Source organism: Pristiophorus japonicus, chromosome 2 (genome assembly GCF_044704955.1).
Source record: "Pristiophorus japonicus isolate sPriJap1 chromosome 2, sPriJap1.hap1, whole genome shotgun sequence".
Classification (NCBI taxonomy): Eukaryota; Metazoa; Chordata; class Chondrichthyes; family Pristiophoridae; genus Pristiophorus; species Pristiophorus japonicus.
The window spans coordinates 262,360,482-262,375,959 of record NC_091978.1 but is presented as its reverse complement, the minus strand read 5'-3'; positions in this window follow the sequence as shown (position 1 = coordinate 262,375,959).

The following is a 15,478-nucleotide window of genomic DNA, read 5'->3' as shown; positions in this document are numbered from 1 at the left end:
TTGCTGTCGATGTTTTTGCCGAATCCTTACAGCATTCACACAATTCATGAACAGAGACGATGTGAAACATATCAAAGTTCCACCTTATCACCCTGCTTGAAATGGTGCAGCAGAGCGCACAGTACAAATTGTAAAACGTGCACTCATCAAGCAAATGTTGGATCCAAATCCAAAGAAATGTCAGTTGTCGTTGGACCACAAACTGGCAAATTTTCTGATTAGTTATCATTATACTCTTCATACCACTACTGGTAGAAAACCAGCAGAGTTGTTTCTCAAATGACAGCCACGAACCAGGTTCTTGTTGTTAAAGCAAAACTTGGCACAGTCAGTAGAAGAGAAACAATTAAGACAGAAAGAGAATCATGATAGATGTTGAGTAAGAGAGAGAAGTCTGAAATTGAATCCGAAGGTTAGAGTGAAGAACCATCACCATAAATGTTTAAAATGGGTACCAGGAAGAGTAGTGAAGATATGTGGCACTCGCACATATTTGGTCAAGATGTTTGATCATGGACAGGTTAGGTTTGTTCACATTGATCATATTTTACCTACAGGTGTGGAAGGAGCTGAAGGTTGGGATGATTTAATTTATTCTGATGAGTCAGATAGTCTTGTTACACGTAGAGTACCAGTAGCAAATTCTACATCAGATGTACTAGAAACAAGTCCAAGAGAAAATCAGATTTTAAGTCTAAGTCCAAGTCAGGCAGATAAAGAGTTTGAAAATGTATAGAGTCCAAATGTAGATCAAGGACAGCCCTTGGAGAAAACCTCAGCTCAGGCTTAGCCTAGAATGAGTCAAAGTCCTACACAAGATCAGATAGTTTTGCTCAGGAAAGAAGGTATCTTCAAAACAGAAAACTAGTGGTTAAGTTTAATCTGTAAATATGGAAAATAAGTTCATATCTTTTGTTGTGTTACAGAATGCTTTAGCAAAACTTGGAAACATGAAATGGGTTCCATTTGAGAAATGTATACTAGGAGTTGTGTATACCATGCAAGTCATGTACAATGATTATTTGTTATAATTAACTTCTTCAATAAGGAGCAAAAAGTGTTGTAGAACTACCTAGTGGACTACTGATGCATTTAACAAAGCCATGTGCTCTGCACAGTTCTTACTTTAGAGCCATGTTGTGCAGTTGTGTGTATTTACTGTGTCTCAAGATATCACAGCAGTGAAGGCCAGGACCTGGAGGTTGCCCCTGACACTCAGGTAGGTGGTGGTATTGACTGCCAGGGCCATCCAGCAGAGGTCATGCGATTGGGAAAGGGGGTCATTTCTTTGGCAGGGGAGGCCTAAGCTTTCCTTGTGGGGCCATAAGAAGCCTTCCTGCTGAGTTTCTGTGTATTTCCAGCATTCTGCGTATTTCTAGCACTTTTTATTTTTGATTCAGTTTTACAGCATTTTCAGTTTTTCATTTTTATTTTAAATATAAAGGCCCCCAATTCTTGCCAACTGCTCGTCCTCTGCCACTGACCCTGGCGGTATATGTGGATCAGGGTGAGTTTGTCCAATTTATATATTCCCAGCAGGGGTTGGTGCCACTCGGGTCATATCTTGGGTGCCTGCCATAACATGGGAGGAGGAAATAGCCTTTCTTTTCAAAGGACCCGGGTGACTTGGATGCCTTTGTTGTTGGGGTCAATTTGTGATGTCTGGCAGCCTGTCTTCAGGGGTCCAACCAAGACTCAGACCTGAATCCCCAGGTGGTCTGATCGACTGAGGACAAGGCTGGTATGTGTTCTTGCTCGCTGCGTTCCAGCCATCTGGTAGATCCGAAGGCCATTGCCATGAAAATCCCAATTTTGGATTCTCCTTTGCCAACTATGTCCCCTCCGATGTAAATTACCTAATTTAGGGTGAGAAGAGGTTCTACCTGGCAGTGAAGGCCAGAATGTGGCATGTCTGGGTCTCCAGACTTCCACTGCTCTCCTGCTCATAATATGGTGGGACAGCATTGAAAGGCCTTGGGTAATTTGGGGCGTAAATGTGTAGTTTTGATCTGCAACACACTGTTAACAGGTTATATATTCAAGTATCTTATAAGTCATGTTTTATTTCATAATAAGATGTTATGCCGGATTACCATTCTTGGTTTCTAAAGCACCAAAAGATTCAAACATTATAAACTGAGAAGGAGAATGCAAGGTTCTGCGATATTGAATCTTGGGCTCTATCATGATTCACGTATTTGGACAATACATTCAAAGCATAGATGTTTGATGTATAGCCAGAAGACAAATACAGTTATATATATTTTTGTCTGTACAGCTCAATAAGCGAGAATGGCTCCATTGTACAATTTTCTAGCAGTATTTCAGATTTTGTGATCTGTGTGCTGTCTGCTTATAATAATGGTTTTATTCTGTCCAGTTAGAGCAATGGTACTCCTAATATGACCCGAGGGCCACTTGCAGATTGCTGTCGCTTCAGCAACAATTTTGAATCTTTCTGACATTTGATGGTGCTTCACAGAAACAAAAGCAAATGTCAAGCAGTAGCAAGAGATGAATTAAGGGAAGTGACTCCTCATATGGCTGTAAAGATAGTTTTTGCAATGGATTTTGAGAGTTGGGTGAGTGATAACATGCCAGAAGCATTTAGCAGGAGAGTTACAAAGTAGCTGAAGGCCTTGCACTGAGGGTGAAGTAGAACAAGGCACAGATACAAAGGAGTTTTTAGAACAGAGAGCTGGAGCCAGTTAAAGAGACAGGGAGGGTAAAGGTCATAGAAAAATTGCTAGACCAGGGAAGAGATTTTTAATTCAACAAAAGTAATTTTAATTTGTTCAACTGGAAAGGAGTGTGGGAGCAGCTAAAATGGAATGGTCTAATTGACAATCCATTCCTGCTGATTACCCATTTTAACATCGCTGGGCGTGGCCACAGGTCAGGCTCCCACAGAACTCCAATGTTGAGCTTCATTAATAAATGCAATGGGTGTAATGGATTTGCTTCATGGGTGCTTTGCTTAAGAACTCATAACAACACATTTCTATTAAGAACTAGTTGGTTTATTAACAAAGGTTCAACAATCACACTACACATTACCAGTTCACCTACAATTGCATACCTCATCATCGATGACCTAGACCCAACTGACTGGGGTTTTATTGAGTCTTGCGAACATCACATGACTGGCTAAGCCACTCACAATGGGACAGTTCTACAACTACTTTGCAGAAAAACAGAAAATCAAATGCCCCCTGATTAAAGGGGGAGGGGCACACCAAACACTTTCAAACCAATGCTCTCCTGTTTATTTTTTTTTGAGGGCACTAAAACACAAATTATCCAAGTGGCCCCTGGCTAAAAGGTGGGGGGTGGGGGCACTAAAAACCGGCACAAACAACAAATTAAACTTTAGACATTAAATTCAAATTAAAATTTGGTTGCCAAGGGTGATGATGCACTCCAGTCCCTCCGGCGCCCACCTCTCGCGGAAGGCCACGAGCGTACCAGTGGACACCGCGTGCTCCATCCCCAGGGACACCCTGGCTCGGATGTAACTGCGGAAGAGAGGCAGGCAGTCAGGCTGAACGACCCCCTCAATCGCTCGCTGCCTGGACCGGCTGATGGCCCCCTTGGCCATGCCCAGGAGCAGTCCTACGAGGAGGTCTTCCGACCTGCTCGCTCCCCTCCGCACAGGGTGCCCAAAAATCAGGAGTGTGGGACTGAAGTGCAACCAGAATTTGAGGAGCAGCCCCTTCAAATAATGGAATAGGGGTTGCAACCTCGCACGCCCCATAAAAACATGGAACAGGGACTCCTCCAGACCGCAGGAATTGCAGGCGACCTGGGAGCCCATGAACCGACATAAAAACTTATTGCACAGGATTGCTCTGGCCACCACTCTCCAGGCCAAGTCCCCAATAAATAGAGGGAGGACTCCTGCATAGAGTGCACTCCATTGGGGATCCCCGCCACATCCGGACGGCAAGATGGTGTGCCATGGCGTGTCCGGACGGCAGACGAGGATGGCAAGGTGGAGAGTGTGCAAGAGCGGCCCGGACAGGAAACCCCTCCACTCAGAAGTGAATGGCACGGAGGGGATTTCCCCGAGGAGGCTCAAGTTGTGAGGCGCCGGCTCCCGAGGGAGGTTTCGGGGCTTGGCACCAAAGAGGAATTCCTTCTGGACGCGGGTCAGTTCAGACGGGATCTGCCCACGTGCTTGAGCCTCCTCGACACACCTAACGGAGTCAGGGCCCAATGTTGTTTTTAGCGACTCGATGACATTGGCCGTGCGCTGGACGTCGGCCAGTTTAGGCGCCATGCCAGCTCGTCTAGCGCCATCCAGCCCGCTCTCTGCCATCGAGCAGGTCCCGGACCCTGGTCACCTCACCAGCCACAGCCCTCTCGTCTGCCTGCCAACTAAAACTGCGGGCGTGGAGGTACGGATTCCTGAGCAGCGGCTCCTGCAGGACAGCCGCCACTCCAGACGGGGGTGAGCTGTGCTTCGTGGCGACTCTGTTACAGACCCTGATGAGTTCCTTGTAAAAAACAGGCAGCCGCCGCATGGCGGTCCTGATGCCCCCCAGGCTCACAAACAGGAGCTGCATGTCATAATTGAGGCTGTACTGCTGGCGGAAGAAATACGTCGCTATCGCACGCCACCTAGGAGGGGGCTCGACATAGAGGTATCTCTGCAGAGTCTGAAGATGGAAAGTCGCATGCTGGGTGCTGACACACACCAATGTGTGACCACCCTCCCAAAGCAGGAGCCTCAAAACCACAGCAGAGACCCAGTGCCTCCAGTTGTACCAGACGTAGTCCACAGGCTTCTTCTCTATCTTGACAACAAATGCAGGGGGAGGGGTCAAAGTGACCAGCCGGTACCACAGCATAGGGGCCACCAGCTGGTTTATGACTAGCGCTCGACCCCTGTAGGACAGCACTTGGAGCAGTCCTGTCCAGCACCCTAGATGAGCGACGACTTTGGCCTCTAGCTCTTGCCAATCCACTGGCCAGGCTTCCTCGTCAGGGCTAAGGTAGACTCCCAAATAGAGGAGATGGGTCGTGCTCCAGACAAAAGGCCTGAGCTCCTCTGGCAGGGAGTCCACCCGCCACTGACCCACCAGGAGTCCGGAAAATTTCTCCCAGTTGATCCTGGTGGAGGATGCGGCCGAATAAATCTCTTGGCACTCACGCATCCTCCGCAGGTCAACGGGATCCTCAACCATGAAGAGCACGTCATCGGCGTAAGCCGAGAGGATGACCTCCACGCCCGGCCCATGCTGAGCTAGTCCCGTCAACCTCTTTCACAAGAGGTGCAGGAAAAGCTCCACGCAGATGGCATATAACTGGCCGGACATGGGGCATCCCTGGCGTACCCCTCTCCCAAAGCGAAGGGGCAGTGTCAAAGACCCGTTAACTTTAATCAAACACTCTGCGGCGGCATACAAAAGTCGGATCTGGGCGGCGAAATGCGTCCCGAACCTGAAAGCGCGCAGAGTTCCGAACAGATACGTGATCCACCCTGTCAAATGCCTTCTCCTGGTCTATGGAAAGGAAGGCGACCGACAGAGCAGCCTCCAGGGAATGGTGGACCAGGTCCCAGACCAGATGGATGTTGTCATGGATTATCCGGTTCGAGACCGTGTAGGACTGGTCGGGGTGGATCATGTGATCCAGCACGGTGCCAAGGTGAGCAGACATCACCCTGGCAAAGATTTTGTAATCCGTGCTGAGGAGGGAAACCGGGCGCCAATTCTTTAGTAGGCGGAGATCGCCCTTCTTAGGCAGCAGGACGATGACTGCCCTGCGTCAAGAGAGGGGCATCACCCCATTCGGCAGACTTTCCCCCAGGACCTGCGCGTAGTCGCCGCCCCACCCCCCCCCCCCCCACAAGACATCCTAGAACGCCCTGTGGAACTCCACGGTCAGCCCGTCGAGACTTTCCCCTCGAGAGCTGGTCGAGGGCACCGGTCAGCTCCGCGAGGCTTAGTGGAGCGTCCAGATTTTCGGCGCCCTCGGGGCCGACCTTTGGCAGGGTCCTCCCACAAAACTCTACGAGCTTCCTCGCTGGACGGATCCGGAGAGAACAGAGCCCTGTAATAGCATCGGGCCCTGTTACTGATGCCCTCCGGATCCGAGACCAGAGATCCGTCGTTGGCCAGCAGCGTCAAGAGCTGCTTACGGACCACCTATCTTCTTTCCAGCGAGTAGAAGAAGGGGGAGCCGCGGTCCAGGTACTGGAGGAACCAGATCCGCGACCTCACGAATGCGCCTCGGGACCCGACGAGCTGCAGGTCCTTCAGCATGGCCTTCTTTGCTTCGTACAGCGTCCGCAGGGCCGGTTCCTCGACAACTTGTCCAAGATGGGATTCCAGGTTGAGCACCTTCTTTTCCATGCACCCCACCCTGGCCGCGCGCCTCTTGGTTGACCCCTTCGTGTACTCTTGACAGAAGAGACAGACATGAGCCTTGCCCACGACCCACCATGAACTCAAGGAGTTAGGGACGAAGATTGGGGTTCCTCACTGTTATGTATTGTCCAAGTACATTAAATGTATAATATAAGTACAATGGTGCACCACAGAGGGCGCTGTGGTGGGAGACCTGAAAGTACCTGCAAGAGGTAGTGTAAAAGGCTGCCCTCCACACCTGAGAGGCACTCTGGAGCTAAACAGTAAAGGACCAAGGTCACTGCAGTTATTACAACACCAGACCATGTGGAGCCAGTGATTTGTGTGCTATATACACCACATTGGCAACGAGGACACGGACGAACCTCACACAAACATGGCTACTCTGGGCTCGCTAAAGGACTTTACCCGTGGGCAATGAATGCGAGGCCTTTACGGAAAGGCTCGAGTACTACTTCACAGCTAACAACCTGACGGGGAACATGGACGCACTGAGAGAGAAGCGTAAGGCGATATTGCTTTCCAGTTGTGGCGATGAGGTTTACTGTCTCGTCAGGGATTTGCTGGCACCTGCGAGTGTCAGGGTCAAGTCATATGAAGAGCTGGTCGCACTAATTCGTGACCAGTTGAAACCAAAGGAGAGCATCCTCATGGCCAGACACAAATTCTACCATCACTGCAGACCTGAGGGCCAGGATGTCACCAAATATGCTGCGGACCTCAGGAGACTCGCGACGCCGTGTGATTTTGGCACACACCTTGACAAGGCGTTGCGAGACGTTTTTGTTATGGGGATTGGCCATGAGGGCCTCCTTCACAAGCTGCTAGCCACTGAACTCACAGTCACCCTGACAAAAGCCATCACCATCAGCTGGGCATATATGACCTCGACTTGCAGCACCAAGCAAATGATCCATACAGTCTCGAACCCGGCAGGCACTGTCCACAGGATAGCGCCCACCACGGACAAAACTGCAGAACGTGGCTCTGCGGAGGAAGCCATGGGGCTCACCGGTGCAGGTTTGTGGAATACACATGCAATACCTGCCACATGAAAGGCCACCTTCAGCGTATGTGTAAAAGAAATCAGATTCACCTTGTGGCTGAGGAGATGGTGAATGATCCACTGTTCAGCGAGGAGCAGGTAGAAGAAGATGAGGTGTTGGGACTGTATACGTGCACTGACGATTCGCCCCCAGTGATCATGGAAGTCAAAATCAACGGAGTTCCAGTGAGTATGGCAGTGGATACAGGATCGGATCCATCGTTGATGAGTCATGGAACTTTTGAAAAACTGTGGGTCAACCCGGCTGCACCACCCAAGCTGGTCCCGGTCCTGGCGAAGCTGCACACCTACACCAGGGAACTGATACCTGTTCTCGGCAGAGCGGAGGTGCAGGTATCTCATGGGGGAGAGACGCACGGTTTACCCTTGTGGGTCATTGCAGGTGATGGGCCGACACTACTCGACAGGAGATGGATGGGGAAGGTCCGTGGGAGCTGGGAAGACTTCATTCCTCCACAGACTGCTGCTCCCCGGGTTCCCAAAGAGCAGTCTTGTAGGTGCGGGCCAATTGCTGGGGTGCGGGCCAGCGGGGCGCTGCAGGCGATGAGCGGGAGGTCCATCGATGGCCGACAAACCGGGGGGGCCCACGCAGAGAAAAAGTCGGGCGGCGGTAGAGACTACAGCGGCGGCTGGAACTGCAGGAGAGGAGGCTACAGCGGCGGCCGGAACGGCAGGAGAGGAGGCTACAGCGGCGGCTGGAACGGCAGGAGAGGAGGTTACAGCGGCGACTGGAACTGCAGGAGAGGAGGTTACAGCGGCGACTGGAACTGCAGGAGAGGAGGTTACAGCGGCGGCTGGAACGGCAGGAGAGGAGGTTACAGCGGCGGCAGGAACTGCAGGAGAGGAGGCTACAGCGGCGGCTGGAACGGCAGGAGAGGAGGTTACAGCGGCGGCTGGAACGGCAGGAGAGGAGGTTACAGCGGCGGCAGGAACTGCAGGAGAGGAGGTTACAGCGGTGGCTGGAACTGCAGGAGAGGAGGCTACAGCGGCGGCTGGAACTGCAGGAGAGGAGGTTACAGCGGTGGCTGGAACTGCAGGAGAGGAGGTTACAGCGGCGGCTGGAACTGCAGGAGAGGAGGTTACAGCGGTGGCTGGAACTGCAGGAGAGGAGGTTACAGCGGTGGCTGGAACTGCAGGAGAGGAGGCTACAGCGGCGGCTGGAACTGCAGGAGAGGAGGTTACAGCGGCGGCTGGAACTGCAGGAGAGGAGGTTACAGCGGCGGCTGGAACTGCAGGAGAGGAGGTTACAGCGGTGGCTGGAACTGCAGGAGAGGAGGTTACAGCGGTGGCTGGAACGGCAGGAGAGGAGGTTACAGCGGCGGCCGGAACGGCAGGAGAGGAGGTTACAGCGGCGGCTGGAACTGCAGGAGAGGAGGTTACAGCGGTGGCTGGAACTGCAGGAGAGGAGGTTACAGCGGCGGCCGGAACGGCAGGAGAGGAGGTTACAGCGGTGGCTGGAACTGCAGGAGAGGAGGTTACAGCGGCGGCAGGTATGACCCAGGAGAACGCGACAAGTTTCATTTCTAAGATCTTTCCAGACGGGCTTCTTTCTCCGCACGTATAATCGCACAATCGATCCAGCCTCCTTAAAAGCTTCCACTGCTTTGCTATGGGTTACTTCCCTTACATCTACAACAATTACCTGAAGGACGCTATCATTCCACTGCAGTCCCTCCTACCATGATTGTTGTAATGAGAAGGCTCGGATCATCACCAACATGTGGATTATCGGTGCTACCTGCAATGCTGGAGCCGAGACCAGAATTTCCCCCCTTCAAGCATGATTTTATACTTTCTTTCTTTTTTGTCTGCGAGCTCAAGATGGCGGCGGACCTCGTGGCAGCAGTGCTCAGCAGACATAGGCCAGCAGAGCGACTAAAATGGCAGAGCCCAAGGGAAGCCTCGTGGGAACCACAAGATGGTGTCTTAAAAGGGTAATGCATCTGGGAGCCTTAAAAGGGCCCGACACCATTGGTGGTCCCCACAAAGAGACTTTTGTAAGGCAAGAGCAAGTCTAAAGGAGTAATGAGACTGGTATGGTGACGTGATAGGATAAGAGTTAAATTTTCTTTTCGATGAAATTTTTTTTTGATGCTGGTTGGTTACTGTGTTTGAAAGGTTGAAACGAGGGATATGAAGGATGTACAATGCTGAATGGGTACTGTGTTTAAATATGATGGACATGAATGATTTACGAAAAGAGTCATATCACGGGGTACAAGTAAAACAAGTAAAAGAGTTAACGGACCCGTGCTGCAGATGAACCGCTAAGGCGACTACTGAGCACAGAGGCAACGCACCAGTTGCGATACCCTGTCTCAGCACAGCCCAGTAAAATGGGAGCAGTATACCGCCACCGTACCTTACCCAGTGGAGCTGGGATCAAACAACTGTTCAGTGCACCTACAGTCTTTTGACATACCAGCTGTACCACATATTATATGTACCATACAAATGTACCGTCTCTGTGTACCTGTTTTCTGTTGGAGGTTATACCCGACACTTCATCACCCATGCGAGGACTGCAAACACCACATGCTTGCACCGAAAAATCTCTGCATGGGATGGTCATGGACTCACACTCACTAACCCACCAGGACGAACGAGGCCGAGGTTACCGGCAATGGCTTTTGGAACTATGGGTGGGGGTGGAGGGGGGAGTGAGATGTTATGTACTGTCCAGGTACATTAAATGTATAATATAAGTACAATGGTGCACCACAGAGGGCGCTGTGGCGGGAGACCTGAAAGTACCTGCAAGAGGTAGTATAAAAGGCTGCCCACCACACCTGAGAGGCACTCTGGAGCTAAACAATAAAGGACCCAGGTCACTGCAGTTATTACAACACCAGACCGTGTGGAGTCAGTGATTTGTGTGCTACATACACCACACTCACCTTTCCCGCCACCACCCTCTCGCCCAGTGGGTGTTCATGAAATTCATGAACTTTAAATTTTTCTTTTCCTGCCAGGTCGAGCAGATCCCAGGGACTGTCAATGTTTGGTTGGGTGGGCTCAGTTTCGGCCTTTTCGGCCTCGCCCGCCTCAGTCCCCGGGACGCTCGGCCCGGCGGTGACACATTCTTGTGGTGGCCCCACGACCCCCACCCCCCGCAACAGGCAGGTCTTTTTCTCCATCCCCGGGAGGCAGAGGCTGGGTAGCCTCGGCTGTCTCCCCCTCCCCAGGGACAGAATCAAACCGCCTGCGGTGTGGTTTGGGAGCGCTGGCGGGGGACGCGCGACACGCGGCGGGCACCAACTCCTCCACGGAGTTCAACCTCCGCTTCCTTGGAGTGGTGCCTCCTTTTTTGTCTGGCGGTGGGGGGGGGGGAGGGGCGCGCGGAGGCAGGGACACCTCCATGTCTGCTGAGGCCTCTGGCTCCGCTCCCCCCTTTGAATTGTCTTTCCCGCGCCTGAGCCCGACCGCGGGTGGTAAACTCTCCACGGTAGCGGTCAAGGGCTCGAGCATGGGCTCGGGATACCCCGCGCTCGCCGGTGACAGGGGTTGGCTGAGTGCGGTGATGGGGCTGTCTGGCCCACTGAGGGGACTAGCCTGAAGTTGTTTCGTTTTGCAACACGCCTTCTTTCCGATCGGACGCACTCCTTCCCCGCTGGAGGCCGCGGAGGCAAAGGTCTCTGACAATGCCCGCGCACCTATAGCTTCCGGCACGTGGACGGTACTAGGGGGAGGAGTGGCGGTGGCGCCAGCCTTGGCCACTTTTGCTGTTTTAGTGGCCTTGGAGGCGGGGCAGTTCTTACGAATGTGCCCCACCTCCCTACAGGCGTGGCGCTGCACGCGTGCGACGTCCAGAAGACACGGTTGGCAGTCCCCTCGTGAACCATATTAAAAGACCTTTCGGTTACCTCCTCCCGCGACAGCCGAAGAAAAAGCTGGCAGCGGAAGGAGAACACATGATGGAGGCTGTCCTCCCTGAGGCCGGGCGGTATGGGGTTTATCCCCGACTTTACCTCCCCCAGTTGATGTAGGAGGGGGAGGAGGAGCTCACCGGGAACAACCTTGAGATGACGACCTTCTGCGCAGTGGCCTCGAGCGAATCCACTGGCAGGAAGGTCCCGCCCACCATGAGCCCCTTTTCAAGGGCCAGGGACACCGCACGCTCTGACCCCAGGAAGAACACAGCCTTGCCGTACATTTTGGAGGTGGCAACAATGGCCGAGGGGCCGACTACCCCAGCCATTCCCCTCACACACTCCTCAATGGTCATGTTGGGGTGAGTGTAGCTCTTGAACCCATGTTATTTTGTAACTAGTTTAAATGGTGGCAGGACAGCAAGAGGCGCCGTGGCTGTGGACATCACGTGGACATAGGTTTTCGCTGGCCCTGCCACTGGCGTAGATGGACTCGCCATTACAGGGTCCCTTTAAGGGTTACACTCACCCCAAAGTCACAGGCCTAATGATATTAATTGGCCTCCTTGAGCAGTGTGAGCTCTTAATGAGACACACCTCTACCCTACTTAACAACTGGGGTATATTTGAGAGAGAGAGAGAGAGAGAGAGAGAGAGAGAGAACGGACAAACACACAAACAAACGCACGCATGCACGCACGCACGCACGCACGCACGCACGCACGCACGCACGCACGCACGCACGCAGTGTTGGTTGGGTGCTTGCAGGGCTGCATTCCCCGGATGGTAAACAGGTAAAGTCTTAATAGATGGTCTTCTGGTGGGGGGAGATGATGTCTTCACCTGGGATAGCTGGAACCACCCAGGCCCAGTATCTTAACAATGTTTAATTAATTGGGTAACAAGTCTTCACCCAGGTAGCTCCAGTTAATGCAGGCCAGGCAATGGGGGAGGGGTGCTTTAGTAGTGTGTGGTGCCCAGTTATTCGCAAAACCCCACACACACATCCCCCCGTGATGTTCCGGCCTTCTTATTTATCTTCTTTCCTCCCCCCACCGATAAAACAAAGTCTTTTTGGGGAGTGCACCAATACACCCACCTATAGCTTGTTATAGTTGACTCTCCCTTTTTCCACACGGGATGATATTTATTCTCAGTTTGTTGATGTTTTATGTTCTTTTCCCCTCTCTCCAACTCTCTGTAGCAGTGTTGTAAAAGCAGTTGATCTCCTCCTCTCCCCCGAAGTGTTGAAGCAGGAGGCCCCTTCCACCTCTTCCTGGGGTGCACTCAGGTTTGCAGGCCTACAGGCAGGAGCAGTTGCAGCAGCTCTTCTCTCCACCAGCTCACAGCTCCAAGTGAATAGGCCATGCCTCCAACAGCTCTACAACTATTTTTGTAGAAAACAATAAAACAATTAAATCAAGTGCCCCCCCTTAACGGGCGGGACACTCCAAACATTTTGAAACAAATGCCCCCTCATATTTTTTTTGCGGGGGGGATTTTTTGAGCGCACAAAAAACACAAATTATACAAGTGTCCCCTGGCTAAAAGAGGGGTTGGGAGGGGGTACACTAAAACCGGCACAATAAAGAAATGAAACTTTAGACATTTAAAGCAAATTAAAATTTGGTTGCCAGGGGTGATGATACACTCCAGTCCCTCCGGCGCCCACCTCTTGCGGAAGGCCGCGAGCATACCGGTAGACACCGCGTGCTCCATCTCCAGGAACACCCTGGCTTAGATGTAACTGCGGAAGAGAGGCAGGCAGTCAGGCTGAACGACCCCCTCGACCGCCCGATGCCTGGACCAACTGATGGCCCCCTTGGCCATGCCCAGGAGCAATCCTACGAGAAGGTCCTCTGACATGCTCGCTCCCCTCCGCACAGGATGCCCAAAGATCAGGAGTGTGGGACTGAAGTGCAACCAGAATTTGAGGAGCAGCTCCTTCAAATAATGGAATAGGGGCTGCAACCTCGTACATTCAATAAAAACATGGAACACGGGCTCTTCCAGACCGCAGAAATTGCAGGCGGCCTGGGAGCCCGTGAACCGACTTAAACATTTATTGCACGGGACTGCTCCGTGCACCACTCTCCAGGCCAAGTCCCCAATAAATAGAGGGAGGACCACCACATAGAGTGCACTCCATTGGGGACACCAACCTCCTCCGGACAGCAAGATGTTGCACCATGGTGTGTCCGGATGGCAGAAGAGGATGGCAAGTTTGAGAGTGTGCAAGAGCAGCCAGTACAGGAAACCCCTCCGCGCAGAACTGAAAGGCACGGAAGGGATTTCCCCGAGGCGGCTCAGGTTGTGAGGCGCCGGCTCCTGCGGGAGGTTTCAGGGCTTGGCGCCGATGAGGAATTCCATCCGGACGGGGGTCTGTTCGGACGGGTCTCCCCACGTGCTTGAGTCTCCTCGACGCACCAAAAGGAGTCAGGGCCCAGTGCTGTTTTTAGCGATTCGATGGCATTGGCTGCGTGGCGGATGTTGGCCCAGTTTAGGCGCCGTGCCAGCACGTCTGGTGCCATCCAGCCCACTCCTCCGCCATCGAGCAGGTCCCTGACCCTGGTCACCTCGCCAGCCACAGCCCTCTCGTCCGACTGCCACCTAAAACGGCAGTCGTGGAGGTACGGATTCCTGAGCAGTGGCTCCTGCAGGACAGCCGCCACTCCAGATGCTGGAGAGCTGCGCTTGGTAGCGACTCTGTTCCGGACCCTGATGAGTTCCTGGGAAAAGACAGGCAGCCCCTGCACGGCCGTCCTGACACCCAACTGCTCGACAACTCTTTTGTTGCAAAAACAAAGAAACAATTAATGCAAGTCCCCATTATTAAAGGTCGGGGGGGGGGGGACACCCCAAACATTTTTTACGTGCCATTTTTTTGTTTTTTGTTTGTGGGTTTTATTTGTTGTTTTTTTTTCAGGGCAACGAGATGCAAATTATACAAGTGCCCCCAAAGTGGGGGAACACTAAAACCCGGCAATAAAACAAATTAAACTTTAAACATGTAAAATCAAATAAAAATTTAGTTGCTGGGGGTGATGATACACTCCAGTCCTTCCGGTGCCCACCTCTCGCAGAAGGCCACGAGCGTACCGGTCGCTGGACACTGCGTACTCCTTCTCCAGGGACACCCTGGCTCGGATGTAAGCACGGAAGAGAGGCAGGCAGTCAGGCTGAACGACCCCCTCGACTGCCCGCTGCCTGGACTGGCTGATGGCAGCCTTGGCCATGCCCAGGAGCTGTCCTATGAGGAGGCCTTCGGACCGACCCATTCCCCTCCGCACAGGGTGCCCAAAGATCAGGAATGTGGGACTGAAGTGCAACCAGAATTTGAGGAGCAGCCCCTTTAAATAGTGGAATAGGGGCTGCAACCTCGTATATTCCATAAAAAAATGGAACACGGACTCTTCCAGACCGCAGAAATTGCAGGCGGCCTGGGTGCCCATGAACCGGCTTAAAAATTTATTGCACGGGACTGCTCCATGCACCACCCTCCAGGCCAAGTCCCCAATAAATAGTGGGAGGACTCCCGCGTAGAGTGCACTCCATCGGGGACCCCTGCCTCCTCCAGATGGCAAGATGGTGTGCCATGGCGTGTCCGGACGGCAGACGAGGATGGCAAGGTTGAGAGTGTGCAGCCCGTACAGGAAACCCCTCCACGCAAAACTGAAAGGAACAGATGGGATTTCCCCGAGGCGGCTCAAGTTGTGAGGCATCGGCTCCCGAGGGAGGTTTCGGGGCTTGGCGCCGATGAGGAATTCTGTCCGGACAGGGATCAGTTCGGACAGGATCTCCCCACGTGCTTGAGCCTCCTCGACACACCTAAAAGGAGTCAGGGCCCAGCGCTGTTTTTAGCGACTCGATGGCATTGGCCGCATGGCGGCCGTCGGCCCAGTTTAGGCACCGTGCCAGCACTTCTGGCACCATCCAGCCCACTCCTCCGCCATCGAGCAGGTCCCTGACCCTGGTCACCTCACCAGCCACAGCCCTCTCGTCCACCTGCCACCTAAAACCGTGGTCGTGGAGGTACGGATTCCCAAGCAGCGGCTCCTGCAGGACATCCACCACTCCAGATGGTGGCGAGCTGCGCTTGGTGGCGACTCTGTTCCAGACCCTGATGAGTTCCTGGTAAAAGACAGGCAACCCCTGCACGGCGGTCCTGACAC